Source organism: Kryptolebias marmoratus, linkage group LG13, assembly GCF_001649575.2.
Source record: "Kryptolebias marmoratus isolate JLee-2015 linkage group LG13, ASM164957v2, whole genome shotgun sequence".
NCBI classification, from domain to species: Eukaryota; Metazoa; Chordata; class Actinopteri; order Cyprinodontiformes; family Rivulidae; genus Kryptolebias; species Kryptolebias marmoratus.
Window position 1 is genome coordinate 18297180 of NC_051442.1, and position 21457 is coordinate 18318636.

Here is a 21457-nt window from a genome sequence, read left to right on the forward strand (position 1 = left end):
GCTGCTGCTGCTGCTGATGCTGATGCTGCCGCCGCCGCTGCCGCCGCTGATGATGATGATGTAGATCAGCGCAAAGTCACTGAGGGGAAAATGCACATTGAAAAAGCACTCGGTAATATCTGATGCAGACGTCAGAGAGGGCTATATCACTCCTCTGGTGAAAGAAAAAAAAATTAGACGCCGAGAAACATGGATGGCGGACCCCCCCAGCCCCCTCATCACCACCGCCACCACCTTGTTATGTCAAAACACACATCACAGCGCCGGGGTAGATGGTAAAGATATGTAGAAGAAGAAGAAGAAAAAGAAAGAAAGTCTCTGCTGCCCCCCCTGACGTTTAATGGACACGTGCTCCGGTTGTCTTCCCCACATAACACTGGACCAGTGTGTGTGTGTATGTGTGTGTGCTTCTTTAGTTTAATTTCAAGTAATGTCCCACTGATTTGGGGGTGGGGAGTGTATGTGTGTGTGTGTGGGGGGGGACCTAAGGTGAATTCCTCAGGCTGCTCTGAAATCTCCCATCAGGATGCTGCCAGTGTGCCACATCTCTGAAACACAGTTTTGAGAGATGAGATGATTTTTTTTCTTCTTCTTCTTCTTCCTCTTCCTCTTCTTTTTTTTTTTTCTTTTTTTTTTTTTATTTTTTTGTTTGGAGACATAAACATTCTTGCTGCTGGAGATGGCGAACACGCGCACATCACAATCTAAGAATCACACACACACACACAGAGGCTTGTGTTTCATACATAAGGAGGAGGATGAGGTTTTCTTCAGGGATCTCTGTGCTGTCCAGTTGCTAAGCAACCCCATCCAGCGCTGATGCAGTTGTGGTGATTCGAAGGCTATGCGCAAAGGCTCATTTAAAGGAGCCGACCCGGTGCTGTCAGCTGCCGGGGTGTCAGTGGGACAAAGGCACGCAGCCCCCGATGTTCCACGGAGCCACGGCTGTTTCAAATAGGAGGAGGAGGAGGCGCCGTTTACAATAATGCATGTGGTGCATCATGGGGGTCGCACCACTTTTGCTTCATCATCATTATGCTCCTTCTAATCATGCCTGTCAGGGCCACAGGGACAGTCGGCCCAATTGTACTTAAACTAGAACATTGCTGAAGCAGCTCTGAAGGGTGTCAATGCTTTAAAGCTCAACAGTAATTTGGGGCTTTTGTGTGTGTGTGTCCTTGTGTGTGTGTGTGTGTGTGTGTGTGTGTTGGGGGATTAAAGGTCCAACATCCCTTATAATATCTGTAAAATCGACCACTTTTGTGTTCGCTAATTTCGATTACCTGTGGCAGCCATCATCAATTGGACTGACTCCAAAACTTAAACCTGAACATTTCATTAAAATCCATCCAGTGGTCCATAAGATATTTTGCTAACAGACATAGTTGACATCAACACTTAATGCCACAGTTTTATGCAGCAATATGCAGCACTGAAAGTATGTGTTGTGAATGACTCTCAGCTATTTCCTTGCCAAATTTTAACTCAAAATATGTCAAATTGACTAAACTAGTTATTTGGGGGTATTCTACGGTGGCTGTGGCGGCCATCTTGAATGGCTTCAAAAGTTAATCAGTTGTAGATGTACATCCAGTGACTTACTTACTTCAAGTTTCATTCAGTTTTTTCCAGTGTTTTCTCAAATATTTTGCTAACAGACAGACACGCAAACTCGGGCAAACACATTATTGGTTGCCTTTGCCGTTTGGCAGCAGGCCATGATAACTGAAGGTGCCAACAGGCTAATTTTTTGGATGCATACACTGTCTAGGAAGCGCAAAGACAACTAAAAAGCAAACAAATGTTAAAGCTGCTGCCAGTGGCTCATCAGGGTCACCATGGTAACCACACACCTGCATCTCTCACTCCCTGACAGCTCTCACCAGTTTCACCAAAATCCCATTTTTGTGTATGTAGATGTGTTTTCTCATCTGTTTATTTATTTCATTGTGAATTTTGTTCCAGTGGTGTGACGCATTCCTCCCAAAACTCACACCGTTTCAGATCAAGTCGCACATCTTGGTGCATTTATCGGATTATTTTGTCTAAAGCGGTGGGAGGAATGGTAAAAAAAAACAACAACTGGGATGGAAATGGAAGAATAACAGCCAAATATTCAGGGTGCTTCAACGCTGATGCATCGGCACCGTAAACTAAACATGCAGTTCGTTCTTATTAATATCACCGACAGTGACAAAAAGCAGAAAATAGCAAGTGAATATTTTTTGATTTAGATTACATGTTACTGAAATGTCACCAACAAGCCCAGTCATATTTTTGGGGGGGCTTTAGCCGTGCAGCAAGCAGAACCTGCCAATCATATGACAAATACAATGTGGCGATCTGAAATAGAGTGGCATTGCAATTACATAGTGTATGTCAAAGGCTAACACCGTGACCTGGCACTGAAGGGTGGACAGTTAACTTAACATGATCTGCGACACAGTCAGACTGGCTTTCACAGTTGTTGCATCACCGGGCTCAGTAGCTACACACAACCTGCAAGCTTTGATGGCTTCAGATTTCGGATCCAAAGCACCCTGACTTTTAACCTATCACTTGGAGAATTAGTGTGACAAATTTACTGAACTTTAACGATGGCAAACAATTCAAAGTGGTTCTTAATGACTGTATGTTAATAATAAAAATGTACTAAAGCAATGTCCCTTCTAGGATTTGGTTTTAAACTTGCATAGAATATAGTACAATTAGTTACATGGAATTTACTTTAACCTGCTTCCTGCGTGCCTTCATCTGCGTCCTACAACCACCCATCATGGCACTTTCACTGAAGTGCATATGGAAATAGCTATTGGTAAAATAATAATGATAAATTATATGAAAACAAGGCGGTCATCTTGAGTTGACTCCAGAAGTTCTTCAGTCATAGACATCAACCCAACTATTACTTTCTGAAAGTTTCATAAAATCCTTTCAGTGGGAAGATTTTGGGAAGATTCAACTAAATCTTACACAATCCTTTAGCACTCTTAGTATAAGTTGAGGAGCTCTCTCAGATATGAATGCACCAAATTTTAGCTCAAGATTTTTAAAATTTACTTAGTTAAAAGTTTTTCGGTTTAGGTTGACTCCAAAAGTGAAGCTCTTGTAAATGTCAACTTAATTATTACTTTCTGAACGTTTCATCAAGCTCTGTTTAGTGATTCTTTAGATATTTTGCTAACAGCACAGACAAACAAACACACAAAAAACACTATTGCTCCTCGATGACTAAAAAAACATGTTCCAAGCCCGTCACAGATAGGACTATGACTTGGGCAGCACCATTCTAACAGTGAAGCATGGTGGTGGTAGCATCATTCTGTTTCTATGTTTATTGAAAATGTGACGTAGATGAAGGTGTGGAGGCAAAAAGTAATAAGTGAGACAGGAAAACCCAGCTTGGATCATCCAATGTAAGAGGACCAGTTTTAGCCAACCAGATGAATTAGTGAAAAGAACAGTTTGACATGAGATTCAGAAAGTGGTAAAAATATGTCATCAGATCTTCTTTTCTATGACTTGATGTATGATGGATAGTGCTAAAATCGGACCAATCATTAGTAAATAAATCCTTTTCTTTCTTTCTGAAAGACAGGAACAGTATTTGAGTTTCAGTACGCTAAGGACTCCAAGAAAACTGCTAAACCAACACCCAAGTTGTTTAAATGAAAACTTTTTTTTTTCTACTAGGAATGGCCTGGTGAAAGATCAGAGCCGAGTCTGGTGGAGGAGCAGTGGTTTGACTTAACGACTGCTGCAGAACCCATACAGCCTGAAGGAGCTGAAGCAGTTTTATCCAGGCACAAATCCCAGGGGGGCGAAGTTCAAACGTTTTGGAGACATATCCCAAGAGAGCAGCTGAAGTTACTGCAACAAATGTGTGTTTTTTTTTTTTTTTTAAGTTTGGACTTTTGGGAGTGCATCAAGTTTTAAGTTTTTTCTGTTTTCTTACTTGTTCTGCTCACGATCACAAATATTGAGCACTTTCACAGTGTTAGGAATAGCGTATTGATCCAGTGTTATACACCCCATAAAAAAATCCACTTCAATTTCAGGGCAAAAAAAGCAGCACAACAGGAAAACTGCTAATGAGCGTGATTGTTTTTCTAAAGCGTTGGATACGTGCTAACGTTATAATCATTGACATAAAGAGCTCACTCTACAGCTGTTGTAAGTGATTCAAAATGCCTGAAAGAGTCTATATTTTCACATAAAAAGCATGAAGTGCATTTTAGGTGTAACAGTTATTCACAAAATCTGCGTTTGTGGAACATATTTCTTCCGGTTATATTTTTAAGGAGCCCAAATAAAGATGTTAAAACATGATGTTCTTTCGAAGGGCTTTCTGATATATATTTACTAACAACACAAGTTGCTCTACAGAGTCAAAGGGAACAGTGGAAAGTGGTTTGTATAATTAACTCATAACTAACTAATAATTAACTCCATTCACTTGTTGACAAACAATGAATTCGGCAATTATAGCACACTCAACATTTTACTTCTTCAAATTCTATGATGAGGAACAAAAGTGTTGCGTCTGCATTGTCAAGGAATAGATAAGAGATCTTCTGAAGTTGGGTTCTGGCAGAAGGGTTTTGAACAATTAGTGTCTTACCTGTTGTAGATAGCTGTTTGGATGGCTTCAACTGAGAGTTTAATTCTGCCTGTTTTGACGAGCTATTGGCTAGTCGGAGCGGGGCCAATGAGCGAAGTGGAACGCTGTCATTTTAATACAACTTCAGTCTCAAAAGTTTCATTGTGGTTCATGTGAACGCTGTTTCAAAAGCCTTCGCATCACTGTCAACATCCTATCACAGCATTTACATAGAGCTCTGTGGTTATTGGATCCTGCAAATTGAAGCAGCAGCAGCTAGCTGTGGCACTTCCGGCAGAGCCTGAGACATTTCAAGTAGGAATATGATACTATTCAGGCAGAGTAACTGATGGTAAATATGTTTGAAAAGCAGTCGATTTCAAACCAGTTATTTTATTAAGCAGTGGCAGAACACAGAATAGTAAACTCTGTCAGCTCCTGGGCGGGCTCAGTCTACCGTTTACTGAAACTGCCTCCCATTCACAGCCTTCCCTGAGTACTGCAATTACCAGCAATTGGCAACTATGACAAGAAGATCTAAGTCCCACAAATGCTGGATCTGCCATGCCTTTTTTTTTTTTCTTACTTTTTGTTGAATTGTACTAAATTTACATGTTGCGTAACACGTATGAGTTACTGTGTCACCCTTGCTCCTCTGATATAAATAACACCACATGGTTTATGCATTGGTGCCTTCCAGTCACTGGCGTTTCCCGCTGCTGTTTTTACCCGTCAAACAGCGTAATCGGCCCTAAGTAACAGATGATGTGTTTAACTGATGTGCTCAGTGGTGTTTCAACAAGCTTCATTCTTTCTTCACACAGCTTCATCATCGGTCTGTGATGTGTCTTCATGAGAGGTCATTTAACTTTAATCCCTGAGAGAACGTTGTCATGGATGGATGGATGGATGGATGGATGGATGGATGGATGGATGGATGGATGGATGGATGGATGGATGGATGGATGGATGGATGGATGGATAGATAGATAGATAGATAGATAGATAGATAGATAGATAGATAGATAGATAGATAGATAGATAGATAGATAGATAGATAGATAGATAGATAGATAGATTTTTCTGCTCCATTTGCATGCCATGTTTACAACTAAGCTGAGTTTTTGTTTACAGACAAATTTTAAAAGTAATGCTTTACAAAGTGAAAATTATTTAAGGCATTTTTTGGTATCTCCATTTGGACTCAAAATACAAAACAATCACGTAGCAGCTTGTTTATTTCAATATTTTAAAACAAATTCAATCTCAAAAGTTTCAAAGTGGTTCACCTTCACCCTATTTTATACACTTTTATATCATCAGTTTATTCTAGCAGAAATATGATATTCCTGCTGAAAGTAACAGATTTGCTAGTGGCTACTGCAGCTATTGCACTTTATAAAGGGTTATAAATTGGGTTCTCACAAGTTGTGTCAAGACAGAATCCATCCACTATGGTCTTTGGCTGCCCTCGGACGAGCTGTTAACTCCTCAGTGCTAACAGAGGTTGTTCAAAGAGCTATCTACAACAGGTAAGATGTTATTTATTTAGAACCGCTTTACAGAATCCCACAGCAAAAGATCTGAACTTGTTCATAGCAGTCAAGTGACATATTTGGTCAGTGTCACTTGAAGTAGATTGGAAGGCGCACAGAAAAGAAAACATCAGGGTACTGTAGGTCAAACTTGAAAGGATTTCTCTTCATCAGATTGTGCTAAACGTCCAGGCTTGGTAGAGGCGTGACTGATCTTTACCAGAGGCAGAACAAACGACGACTGAAAGGCTAACATTTATAGCCTGACAGGTGATTTCAGGCCTCAAAATATTTTTGGATCCACACAACTCAAAAGGAGTTTAGCTGACCTCATGACTCATGACCTAATTAGGAATGATTTGAACAGCCCTCCAACAGTCCTGTGGAGTCTGAGTCAAACAACACATGGCCTATATATATATATATATATATATATATATATATATATATTATACACACACAGACACACACACACAAGCAGTATGTTGTTGGCTACAGTTTATATGATATGATTTTCTATTGTTCAGCCATATCTTACACTCTCAGCAGCACTACGAGTGCTCACCTCCCCTGAGCGCCCTAAAGCTTTGAGAAAATTACCTTCAGTGTGCCTCATGGTGCTCGCTGACTGCAGTGATGAGTTTTGGATGCTTTGAAAACACACGGCTCAGGAGCACTACCTTGAAGCAGGCTACCAGGCAATTGTTGCTATGCTACCGCAGAAAGCCCAATGAAAGTGTAGCGCGTCGCCCATTGAGGCTGAACTGCGCCACAATGTTCCAAATATTTATGTTTACACTCAAATCCTAAATGGCACACAAGGAGGAAAGAAAATGCTTGCTCAAGTAACTGCGAGAGGAGGAGGGGGGCAAAAAAAAAGCCAAAACGGCAGCATGATGAATAAGTTGAATAATAGCCACAAATTACATGCACTATATAACACCGGATGTCAGATGGAATTCCTGCTATTTATGTGCTCAGACTTCCACGAATGACGTCTGTTTGTTATTATTAAGACACTTATATGAATGAGAGACATTCACCTGGTGCTCATGATGTTGGATTATCTCAGAGCAATGGGCCTATGTTCTGACATAATTGTAAAATAATAAAGCAGCCTTGATTGCCAATAAAGAGGAAAGAAATTGCCCCTGTTGCGCTGTAGTTTGAAAGGGTTTCATAAGATGCTTATCCTGTGGGCTCTGTATGACATGAGTTACACCGAGCAAAAGGTTAGATGTGTCAAATCGTCCACTGTAAAATAATAACTCTCACCAAGTGTTTGTGAGTGCCTCCGTCTAATCCGGCGCTCGCTCGGGACACTTATTTATTCACGCTCTCCCCACCTGTTCATTCCCCTAAATGAGCAAAGGCTTCGCCACCCTGCAGGCAACTAACTGACCCGAAATGCTTATCTGTCATCCACACACCGGCGCGGCGCACATCCCAGAGAGTCACATGTGCTCTCCGGCTCCAAAATTAGCATGGGTAAGGCGCAACACTTGATGCTAAATAGCTACCGATGGAGGACAAACGCTAATACGAATGTGTAATTCTGTCCCCTGCCTCGCCCCGTGTCCCTTCGCAACTCTCAGCGCATTTCATTTAGAGAGCATGGTGCATATTTAACCAGACCTCGGTGGCCTTTTATTGATATAAACAAAATGAATAATTAAGAGTTTGTTAAGGTCTGGCACCAGGTTAATCTCCCCCAATTGCTTATTAATATCAAAACAGGGTGTTTGTAGCTCATCCAACAAAGTCAGTATTGTCTTCCTCCCTTCTTGTATGTGCTTATTTCTCTTTGCATGTGTGATCAGATACACGCTGTCTGTTTGTGTGCGCCTTTTATTCCTCACAGCACAGGTCCCTTATAAGTCTTTTATATTACACTGTCTTTCAGCTCGATGGATCTCAACATGCCGCTGATTTATGTTTTATCAAACCCAGCGTTGCCGTTTCTCCTTGCGAGGGTAGCTCAAAGCCGCGAGACGAAGGCGGAATTCGGTTAGGCAGTGCTCTTATTTGCATCCAAAGTGTCTCCACTTCATTTTTTTCTTGAATTGAAATGTAAAAGACTGATGCAACAGCCTCCAGTTGTCTTTGCAACACGGAATCAATGGATGTCGACGCCAACGCAAAAGCGTGGCTACTCCACTGTCTTCCAAAAATATGCAGCACTTTCAGCAATAGTTGTCAAAAATAGCGCCGTAGTATCCCTTCCTGTGTTCCTATCTGTATTCTATGTGGGATTTCTGCACGGAACTCCTACGAGAAAGGGTTAATGAATTCCTCACACAGATAGATATTGCCATGGAAACAGCTGCGTGACTACTTGCAGCTTGTATACACACAGGAGGAGAAAGAGCAAGAGAGAGAGAGAGAGAAAGGAAACAAAAAAAAACAATGGTGCCAAAGGTATTTTAACATTCTGTGAGCAGAGGCTTTCCACTGCACTCGGCCACATTTAAGTGTGTTTTGTTTTTATTTTTATTTTTTTAAAAGAGTGCAAAGGGACAAAAGAGTGAGCCCCGACGCACCTTCACTCCTCCTTCACTGTCTCTGCCTTTTTGACATGATTGACGTTGGAGGTGCTTTTTCAAAAGCTAATGCATTCAAACACAAAAGTCGGCCTGGACGGGGAAGAAGACTGTCATTTTCTTTGCAATAAATAAACCAGCACACACACACAGAATTTCAGCGGAGAATAATTAATTCACATTATGAAACAGACCTTAGGCGATGTGCCTGGCAGTTGGGCTGAAAAAGAAGGAAAAGACTGAAAATTGATCAGAAACTCGCATGGCTGCACACACACACAGACACACACCATGCGCATACAAAACAAAAAAAGATTTGTCACTTAAAATTATACACTCCTGTCCATGCTTTCAAAGTAGGTGGTGCAGCACACTGTGTGCTGGTGGGATAACCCGATCCATCTCAGCCCAAAAACGTGTTTTTTTGTTTGTTTGTTTGTTTTTTTGTGTGCTATCCTCCCAACTGCGAGTCAATAGTCTCAATTGGACTTTTATGCTTGAGTCTGCAAATATGACTGTACTGGTGGGACTCTGCAGCGTTTCACAGCTGGGACTTTGATGCAAAGCGCCAAATAACTTGATTTAGATTCATAAATATTTTGCAATGGAAAGCTGTCAGGTCCCTTGAAAGAAGGCGGCCCAGTGACGTAGGTTACTGTAGGTGCAGTAAGGTTTTCAGGGCCAAGTGAGGCTGTAAACAAAAACACAAACAAACAAAGAGAAAGGAAATAAAAAGGGGACAAACGCTGACATTAAAAATACTGTTGGGCTCCTTGACTCTGAGAGAGCTGCAGTGTTCAGCTTTCGGCTGGAAGGTTCTCAAGCTCTTTATGTTGTTGTTTGTTTGTTTGTTTCCCCTCCTCCAATCAGAAACAAGAGCAGGGAATTCTCTCCAGATCTGAACCACATTCCATCAGTACGTGTCCTGTCCATTACGCTGGACGATGTGCTCTATTTTATTTTGACTTTTTTCATAAAAATCCACATTTCATGTCAAAAACAAAAAAAAAATGTTGGACATTGCCTGTGATCTGAGGTCTTTGTTCCTTAAATGCATTGAAAGCAAAAAGCAAAGAGGAGCAGTCTCATCACTGGTTCACCCTTACTTGAAAAATAGTATTTTAAGAAACAGGTTAGATTCCAGCCGGTGCAGTCATGCGTTCAGCTAAGTTTTTAGGCCACGTTAATTAAAACGAGCGGGACAACCGCTATCCCCTCGTCACACAGCAGGAACAGGAGCAGTGAACGTGGTCAAGTATAATCACGCCGCTGTAAGCAGATCATAATTGTGTAACGCTTTCCAGTGAGGCCTTTTGGGCTCCAAACCTCCAGAGGGAGTTTGTAATTGATGGGATCGCTCGCAGCCACCACAAGCTACAAGATGAAGTGACTAGCATAGCTTTCCTCTCAGACACAGAGAAGTAAGTCATAAACCAAATGAGTGGGAGGTTCTGGGATTTTGTGAGGCAGGTACATGAGGCCATCTCATCTTATTTGCTAAATGAGCCGTGCAGAGAGACTTTCTTTTTTTTTCTTTTACAGCAAGACATTCAACATCAGCTGAGACCTGCCGGCAAGACGTTGCATCCTAGGCATTGTTAGTTTAGGTTCATATTTCTGGATTTTAATTTTAGCCCGCCCTGACAGCATGCCAAACTTCAACACAAGTGTTCACAAATTAAAACTAACTAAATTCACTAATATTAATAAGGCAGTATGAAGGACATTAAGGTACAGCACACACACAAAAAAATACATCAAAGGAAAGGAAGTGAAAAAATTTTTTTTCTCTATTTCTGAAAAAAAATTGAGTGTACAGTTACTGCATTATTCTAGTAAAAATACTAAAATACTGACAACATGCTTTCCTTACTAAAACACTGCAGAAAATCTTTATTTAAAAAAAAAATCCAGACAATGTGATGGAGCCCATCACATACGTCTGAGGTTTTTCAGAAACAACATTCATGATTGTTTCCCGAAAAATAGAGAAAAGGTTGGCCTGGTAGCAGCTGGCTGTTTTCCTATTTTGTTTGTTTTCTGTCTTTAATAATTTTGCCCTCTTTCCTTATCTTAGATTTTTAAATATTTTTTTAAATAAAATTCTCAAACGTTTTGAAATATTATATATATAAAAAAAACACTTCCATCGTGCCCTATTTGTTCCACATGGGCGGTTCGACTTTCACTACAAGCTCAGGTCCTCTACCTACTGGGAGCTTGACGGTTTTCCTCAGTATCTTAGCTGTTCCTAGGACTTCGCTCTTCTGGACAGAGATCTCTGAGGTTGTTCCTGGGATCTGTTGGAGCCACTCTTCCAGTTTGGGGGTCAGTGCACCGAGTGCTCCGATGACCACTGGCACCACTGAGGCCTTGACTCTCTACAGCTTCTCTATTTCCTCTTTCAGCCCTTGGTGTTTCTCCAGCTTCTTGTTCTCCTTCTCCCTGATGTTATAGTCACTTGGGACTGCTACATCTATCACCATGGCTTTCTTCAGTATCTTATCTATCACCACAATGTCGGGTTGGTTACCCATCACCTGATTGTCAGTCTGGATCTGACAAACAGGTGATATATATATATATATATATATATATATATATACTAAAATGCAGAAGCCAATGGAGAAGTCAGCTACAGAATGAATTTGCCAGTCACCTTAAAAGCCTTTGTACTACACCTCTGTAACTGTTTTGCTTTTTTTCTTGGAGGGGGAAGGGGTAGGACTTGGGCTGGTACTGAAAGAAGACTTCTTTCCAGAGGATTTGTAAGATGTTTCATATACCACTGGTAAAACTGTGTAGCTGAAATGAAGCTACAGCGAAAGACTTGTCTGTTGTTGTTCAAATAATCACTCATCGCTCATATTGCCACGGCTGTAAATCCTCTTACAAAACAATTAGAGTGTACTTTAAATAGCTTAATCAAAACAAAAAGTGACATTTAAACCCCTGAATGTTTATGAATTCTGTATGTTGCACTGTTTCTAATCCATGACCTGTTTAACAGTATGTCTCAGTCCAGATGGTATCATATGGAGGACACTGTTCTTCAAGTTTAACATTTATGAAGTGAATGAAACATTCAGAGTTATGAATTTATGAAGCAGAGCGACCATCTGTTCTACTGTCTCTTTGCCAGAGAAATGAGAGTCATCCTCATCACATTCTCCGAGTGTCAACAAGTCACGCAAGGTCTTTGTTTAAAACTTTGGCATACAAAAAGGCTGGTGGAATGCATTTTTTCAATTAAATGCCAGGCCTTTAATAAAACAAACAAACAAAACAGTTTAGATGAGATGCTGATCTCATATTAAAATGAAATAAACACTTTAATTACATTAGTAGAGTCCGTTTACAGAGCTTCAGAAGTTGTCTTTTAGCAGGAGGGAGGTTCTCAACGAGTCAAGTCACAAGTTGCTGTGACGCCTCCTGAATATTAACATCCTACAGTTGTGATAAAATGTCCCTTTTACAGATTTCTTAATGATGTCTGACACACTTCGAGGCTCATGGCGGTTATTGGAGACTGTAGGATAATGAGGCAATATACTAAGGCTTGATGCTAAATCACGAGTGACGATTTTCAGCTTCAGAACAAAATGTCTCGCGTCAAGCGTCACGTTGCTTTTATTAGTGTCCTCGATTCTGAAAAAGGTAAACAGGCAATACAAAAAGAGGAAATCAGAAACTCTAAACAGAGAGGAAATCTCTGCATCTGGTGAGCTGTGTTGAGCCGCTGGAATTAATCAATAATTATATCAACCTACTCCTGATATATTATGATCACTTTGTGAGATGAGGTAGTAAAATATTACTTATTACCCCTTTACAGTAATGTGGAGTCGTTATTTATTACACATTATTTTACTGATCTTGAGTCAGCTCCGGTTGTGCTCTGGATTTAAACCTCTGCATCAAAGCCACACATATTAAACATTTGGAGGTGCTGAAATTCATCTAGAATAAAACAGGTTAACACTAATGTTTTCTTTTCATTAACAAGTGGATAATCAAAATAAAACTTTTGAGTTTTAGGCAGAATAATATTTTGCTGAAACTGATGGAGTGGAGTCTTAGCGCTCTAGCTGTGGCCTTGAAGCATAACGGGCAGAGTACTTTTTGTACCTTTTTGTTTGGACCATTTAAAGTACAAGCCAGTTGTGTTAGACATGCAGATAGGAACAGATTCAGGAGTATTAAATTGGGAAACCCAATCTTTTCCCCGCGTGTTTGCCTCATTTTATTCGTTCAGGATCACTGTCCTCACACCTCAGAATAATCTAGAACAGAAACTCAAGCTGTGGCTGGGTTAGGTTTATTTTTTATTTTTTTCTGAACGTTTCTTGATGTGACATTTTCAGCTTGAACTGGCAGCTGACTGTACTGATCTCTGGGACAGAAGGAATCTTTTTGTTTGGAGTATTACTTGTCACGGTAAAACAAAGTTCTCTAAAATGAAATTATTAAACCCATTAACCCTTTATGCTGAGAAAACAAACTTTGTTATCCTTAAATAATGAGTAAAATGAATTGTTATCTCATTATATTGTCATGAAGATACAATTTTGAGGAAGGTCTCTTTCAGATTCCAATGAACTGAAGCAGAGGTCAAGAATATATATTTTTTTAATTATTTTTACGTATTTTAGCCAAAGTTTCATAATGAGAACAAAGTAACATACAATAAGAACTCTGTGTGGTCATTGTAAATAACCTATTCATTCCAGTGGATAACGGCCTCCTGCATGTTGTCAGTAAAAAAGCCCAGACTCTCCATCCCATCCACACCTCAGCCAAACATCATTCAGAGTTCTGCTCATTGGGTTGAATTCACTGTCGTGAGCAGCCTAACAGGAATAATGATAGATGATGAGGGCAAATGTTGGTATCTTTAAACCATCTGTTGAGGTGAACTGAGCAGCCAGCCGTGGCACATGAAAGCATGGGAAGGCTGGCGATGTTTGGAGGCAGATATTTTTAGCAACTTATATCTTTCTTGATCAGAATGGAAAAGATGCAATGTGGGGAAAGCATTAAAGCATCATGAAAGGGTATATATTTAGACCTGCTAGACGGTCATTTGAATCCTGCATGAGCAGAATGAGAAGGCAGTAGCAGATATGTGTTGTGTGTCTTTTGTTTGACTGACAGGAAAAGAATCCTAAAGGAAAGTTGTCCTCGCAGCTTTCATTTGTTTGGTACAGGGTGGAGGCTCAACAGAAAGTAATCTGGGGGTACATCTTTGGCTTTTGACGTCAACACAATTCACACATCTAATCAAGCTCAGGAAGCACAAAACTGGTAATAACTTAGTCAAGTTTACAGACACTGAGCTCCAATGTGGTGTGGTAGTAGCTGAGAGTCATCCCCAACACATAATTCAAGCGCTAACAGATCAGACAGGAACTTAATTTTTTTTCCTTTTCTTTATTTAACCAGATTTAAAACCTCATTGAGTTCAAGACCTCATTTGCAAGACAGATCTGGGCAAAAGTCTACAATCATAAAAATGCAAAAACCAGGAGAAAAAAAAATTGTCAATAAAAACACTGGCACTAATTAATAGATTCATGTTTATTATTATTAAGAAGGGCTCAAAATAATTTTAAAGAAATAAGATCCGCGGTTGAACCAGAGACGCCGAATGCTTGTTTCCCCCTTTATGTCTGAACACGAGGAACAAGCAAAAGGAAAATGTTGTTTGGTGAATAGCATAGTATGTTAGTTCTTTGTAAGCGAGAACTTATTAGAACTTCTATATAACAACTTCGCACAGCCATTGAAGAGTGGATCAACATTCCACAATCAACAACCTGATCAACTCTATGTCAAGGAGATGGCCTTTTATTGTGGCCAGCCTAAGGCACACCTGTGCAACAATCCATCCATCCATCCATCCATCCATCCATCCATCCATCCATCCATCCATCCATCCATCCATCCATCCATTCATTCATCCATTTTCTTTACCCACTTCTCTATTCCGGTGTGCAATAATCATGCTATCTAATCAGCATCTTGATACACCATATCTGTGAGGTGGATGGATCACTAACACAGATTTACACACATTTGTGAACAATATTTGAGAGAAAAAGGCCTATTGTGCACATAGAAAAAGTCTTAGATTTTTGAGTTCAGCTCATGAAAAATTTGGAGCAAAAACAAAAGTATATATCATATTTTTGTTCAGTATAAAATTTAACCTGCTTGTCTTTCTTCTCAAAGTGTTCTCCAGTAGACTAACTCGTCAACCTTGGAGAGACTGCCAAGTCAGAATTTACTACCCATCATCAAGTCTTGTAGAGTTCATTGGAGTCAGAAGTACTGATGAACTAAGACAAGAGCAAAACAGAATTTAGAGCCGGGGGCCACCGATTTCTGCTGATGAACCGCTGTCCAATGTGTATTTGACTGACCTCAGCTGTCAGGTTCAGCACATTGCTGGGTTTTCCACATGTCTTTTTAAGCTACTTATGACCGCCAATTTGACTTTCGGAAATATACATCCATGATGACCTAAAATACTAAAGTCGCTGTTACCATCCTGAACAAGGGAGTTTTTCAATTTTGTTCTGTGCCTTTTAGTTAAATCCAAGATTTTTCTTTTCGTTTTTTTTTTTAATCTGAAGAGACAGCAGCTGAAGCCAAAAGTTGTTCCAAAAACATAAATCTCTGTAAACTGAAAAACAGGAAAGGGCAACCTTTTAGGCATCTGCGCCCAGGTTCATTATGTCGTAAACTATCTGTAGGTACAAACTGCATCGCTCATCACTAAGAGCTCTTTCTGGTGTCATGGATGCCAGTGTCTTAAATCAGGTAAGGAGCTGCTGTGGTGTTTACGCTCTAATTCTCTTGTAAGTCGACCATATGATCCCATCAGCAGCATCAGGAATGTAACAGGTGTGACTTTCAGAGAGAAAATCCCACCATCCCAAGCACTATCGCCCACAAGGAAACACTAGGTCTGGGCTGTTTTGTCAAGAATACAGGAACCAAAACCTGATTTGCTATTCAGATCAATGATCAGAAAGCTTCATAAGATCTATTTTACTTAAGAGAGGAGAATCTTGAGTTACTACCAACTCTAACCACCCCACCCCCACACACCTGGTTAAAACATACTTCTGTTCTGCAAAATGGCCGCACAGAGCAGTCCGTCTTTTAGGGTGCCTCTGGTCATTGATAAAACACAGACGGATGTGCCAATGTCCCGCACAGACGCAAGCGTTTGTTATTGTGTAGAACCCTGTTAGAAAACAAAAAAAACACTTTTAGAGTTCTCATTGAAATGAATCCGGGTTTTGTTGTTTTAGTATTTTAAATTCTGCAGCTGGGTGGTCGCTGAAAACGTATGTCACCACTTCGTCACATTATTCAACCACAAAGCCATCCTACCTTTTCGTATGTCGACTGTTTCGGCTCTGTTAGTACCTCGCTTCGTGTCCCAAAGGAGCAGCAGGGGTGGGTTGGCTTCAACCCCCTTTATCTTCTCGGCCCATTCAGAAATCACACCGAGGCGGCCAGGATGCGTCTAAGTCCTGGGATATAATGTCTTGTGAAAGAGCCTTTAGATTAGATTGGTTTTCAAATATACAATTTAGCTTCGGGCATTTTGGATTTGTCCAAAAAAGAGATCAGACTAGAAATATTCAACCTTTGCATTGTTTTTTCCCAGCACACCTTAACATTTGGAAGTTGTTTGAAGATATTTAGTCTTTTACTAATAGCCCAGCAGTAAATTATTTACAACCATATGCCTTCTCTAACTGGAATTCTGTCATCAGGAAGGAGACTGTAACCACGGGTAGACCCCTGTAGAAAGAACTGTTGCACAGCGGTGCACACTTTTACTATCATCTCTCCTCCAATCAGAGGTGATTATGAAGTCCACACACACACACACCCAAAACCTTTGAACTCACCTTTGGGCTCACAGGTGCATCATTACATTTCACTCTGTCTTTTTGCATCACTTCTGTGAAATAAAGATTTGGCATTACGACCCCTATACTGTAGGGATGTTGGAACGGGCAGCGTTCGGAGGCTTCATTTCAAACATCCCCTCACTTCACACCGTTTCATTAGACTTTGATTGTTTTGCATTGCCTAAGCAAGCACAATCTCTGTGTGACCGGATGGAGTCAAATCCACTAAAGTGCATCATCAGGCTCATCAAATCCCAATCCTAGTGTCCACCGAATCTATCACGGCATAATTGGATGATGGAACTGCGGTGAAACAACTGAGGTCAGCACTGTCTGACATTATGTTAACTGTGCATAGATTTCACAGAGTTTGGAGGTTCAACACCCAGTGACACACAGTTGGGTGGCAGCAACACTTTGTCACTCTCAGTTCAGCTATTTTGTCCCGTCCTGTCCACTTAACTATGAATTAAATGCAGCAAATTTGCAGTTAATGCCAAGTCCGATTTTATTAGATAACGCTTAAAGAAATTGTGCATCTATCACACATTACCGCTTTTAATTATTACCTCTAAAAGTGCCATCTCATCGCCTTTTCTCTGTTATATGTTGGTGACATTTAGTTTTGAAATGGACGGAACCTTTGAAAACTACAACTCAGCGTAAATTAGAGGCAAAGTGAAACATTTAGTCTTATTTGCTATTTGAAGCGGCGGAAGTCAGAGCCATTTTGCCGTGAGTAACTATTAGCAACCATTATTTATGCCCCATTGGCCACATGGATGAGATGAGATCAATACACGGACACGCAGAAACAGAGGCTGCATATTAACTGTGGCCCTGTTTCATCGTTCTCCATCACCACTGATTATCATATTGATCCATATATTCAATATTCTGATTTATGTACTAATTGGTTGTAAGGATTGGTTTTTAAAATGATTCTAAAATTGATTTCTTAGCGTGAATATTCAAAAGAAAATGGATAGACTGTCATTTAGTCCTAAAACTAAAATTGTGTTTTTTAATAGTCAGTCAAACAGCAGAATTTCTCCATAATAATAATAATGTGATCGTTTGAAAGGAAGGTCTGTAGAGCGGTGATGAACAAATAATATCTTACTTGTAGTAGAAAGCTCTTTAAGTGACTTGTGTTTAATTCTGACTGTATTGATGAGCTAACAGCATGTCCAAGTAGAGCTAAGACCTTAAAACAGCTCCACTTTTACAAGTATCATAGCAGTTTATATGAAAAGTATTTTAAAAACCTTTACATCAGCATCAATTATTTATATAGAATTCTGTAATAGTAATAGCAGCAGCACTTCCAGCAGGAATATCATACAATTTATGCAGGAATGACTGAATAAATGAGCCTTCTGGAAAAAATACTAGAAGACTTCAATCAGTTACCCATGTTTTTACTCAGTAAAAACATCTCCTTTTAGGTTTGTTTAATTATCACCCACGACCATGAAAGGCAGAGGTCATGTAATTGCCTGTGGTTGAGTGTGTGTGTGAATGTGTGTTTGTCTCTCTGTTAGCAGAATATCTCATGCATCATTAGACAGATATTAATCAAACAATCAACCTAATTCAAAATGGTTGCCACAGATCATCAACCTTATTCAAGACAAAAATGGCTATAATCCAGTCAATTTTATAGATATTGTGCTAAAATTTGGTAAAGTAGCTGAGAGTCATCCCTAATACATACTCTGAGCAGTAACAGATCATATAAGATCTTTGTTGGTGTCAAGCCTGTGTGTTAGAAAAATATCTCCTGAACAACTTCATGGATTTTAATTAAATGTTTAGAAAGTAATTATTGGATGTGCATCTACAGCTGATTTTTTTATTGGAATCAAATCAGTTCAAAACGGCTGCCACAGCTGCTTAACCTTAGCAAACACAAAAATATATCCTTTGAGTGCTAACAGATTGTGTGTGATGTTTGTTTAAAACTTTGGCATGCAAGGCTGACCATACACGCATTCCTTCAAGGAATGCTACATACATTTACGTACGTTTCTGACTCAACAACAACAACAAAAAAAAAACCAAAGCACCCATTATTTCTGCATTTAGGCTTAGCTTCAGTTAAAAACAATAAATTTTACTGACCTGCTGTTACACGTCTTTGTTCATCAGTGTGATTTTAGGACCAGCTATAGACCAAATTGCCTATTTTATCATGTCTTAATGCACAAAAGTAACATACTACCCTTCAATACTCTGTACACTCAGTGCACTGCTTTTATTTAGGCTCAACACACAATAAAAAAAATAATCAGGTATACTGTTTTCCTGGTACAATTAAAATAAGCTTGAGGTTATGTTGGCTGAGCAGGTATTTCCTCTGTTCTACATGCAGTCATAGCCAGAAGGAGCCACATACAGCCAGGATCTAATGCACTCACCACCAGGGATCTGATATGAATCAGCCCAAGGTTAAAAGCATTTCCTGAGCACTCTTTGCTCAGTGGCTTGTAAGAGATATTCCTAAACACAAATTTAGGGGCAAAAAAATTGCGCGTATGCTCCCTTACAGCTTCTTGGATATGCGGCATGCGGTGACATTCCCACTCATCTTCCACAAGACACCTATTTTTGGTTTAGACTTTGTTCTGGCCAAAGTGGTCCAATTCACAGAGCCCCAACAGAAACAGCTGCTGAGGCCCCACCAGGGGAGCCGAGGTGTGGGCATGTATGTTTTCACATCTCTGCGTGTCTCTGTGTGCGTGTGTGTGTGTGTTTGTGTGGCTCAGGGTACAGCCAGGGGACTTGAGTCATCTCAAAGCAGCTGCGCTACTCTTCTAGAGAGGTGGCCTCTCATAGATGGAGATAAATGAATCAGATAAAAGCAGCAGAATCGGTGTGTTCATTATAGTCGCTGAAAAAAAAGAAAATGTACATGCCTCAGCTAAAACCAAAGCATTTAAATGATTAAACTCAAGCAATGGATAGAGTAAGGATGCACTGGACTCAATCAACTATTAAAAGATTTATGCCATAATTAACCACATGATGCATGTACTATAATCACCGACAATATGACAAATCAGCTCGTGACTGACTGACTTGTTTTCTCCCTCTCTGAGATGGTCAGTGCAGAATTAGGCGCACTTGAAGCCTGATTATGCATTCTTCCGTAATGCAGCCTTCAGTCGCCACTAATTTAGAAACAGAATCCTCCCCGGGGCTTCTTTCTGCCCTGCTCGGTATATATGGACTCCCGTATAGCTGATTCACCTTGCATTCTGAAAGGTACGGGGCTGCGAAGCCATGGGCAGGTCCCGGCACGTCAAGCTGTGGACCTCCATATTACTCCCGGCGGGCCATGCTTTCGCGCTGAAGCGACCCGGAACGCAGCAGCCATTACTGCGGGCGAGCCGAGCCCTTCTCTCGCGGTGTCAAAACAAATGTAAACTAATCTGTCAACCTAAATGTGCACAGCTCAGTTTTCTGCATGTCCAGGGGACCTGAGGGCAGAAGCTCAGATACTGTGCGGAATCGAGCAAAGACAAGAGCGGAGCCAGCTGAAAGGCCTGAAAAGCAAACAAAACGTACAGCACAGAAGCACGAAGGGACAGGTTTACAGGAAGTTTTAAAGTAAACTGTCCGTTCAGCGTGGCATATTTCCCAAGGACACCAACAAAAAACAAATGAAAGAGAAAAATAGCTTGTATGATTCCAGCTCATAATGAAACTAGCATTCCTTGCAGGAATGCATACCACCCGCTGCTTTGTATGCAGAGGTTTTGAACAAAGATCTTGCACAATCTGTTAGCTCGTGAAGTATGTTTGGGGATAACCCTGAGCTACTACCACACAAGATTTTAGGACAGTATCTGCAAAACTGACTGAGTTACAGCCATTTTTGTGTTTGCTAAGGTCGTTTAGCTGTGGCAACCAACCAAATCAAACTGGCTCCCAAAGTTATTCAGCTGTGGATGTACATCCAGTGATTACTTTCCAAGAGTTTAATTAAAATCCATCCTCTGGTTTATGAGAATGTTCAGAAAGGAATCCAGGCAGCGGACAACATGCATTCCTTTAATGACATGGAAAATTACTCTGGAAATTGTTTAAAATGATTACAGAACGTATGTTTTGCGAATGAGCTAAACAGAAGCAGTGGTTTAATGATCATGAATTATTTATAAAAGAGAAAAAAACAAAACAATTTTTTTTTAATTTAATCAGAGTGGTCATGGATGGAGTTTCGGCTGATGTTGTATCTGGAGTAAAATTTCTTGAGGTGTTATTTTAGATCAGAAACTTAGGTGGAAACTTCAAGAGTATGTGTGAAATGAAAAATTTGTAAAGGTGCTGAGTTTTTGAGTAAAGTGTTTTCGAACATTATTCAGTCACTCTTCCATATTTGAGCTTTTGCTGAACGCACAAATGACGAATACTCAACATTTTATTTGTGGGACCAACGTAAATTTTACACGAAGATGATGTAAGAGAAAATACTATCTACTGTTTAGGAAAATTAAAACTGAAATTGATCATTTTCATCAGTTTAAAATTTTGACTTTTGTATTTTATAATTTTTACATGAAAACCCAAATGTAGTTTGCAAGAACTACATTTGTACATGGAGCAAAATGAATGACACAATTTGGTTTTAAATCTATTTTAAAAACAATTTCTTCAGTTTAAGAAAGTGTGAAGACAAAATAATGAAATTTTAAGAACTTACTGAATACTAAAATTTTAGGTAATATTAATTGTTTGCACTTAAATTTGTTTGTTTGGGTTGAGCTCTGAAACAGTGTCCATGTAAAGATATGTCTTTTGTTGTAATTAAGAAAGAGGCAGATTATAAAACACTTCGTCCTTTCT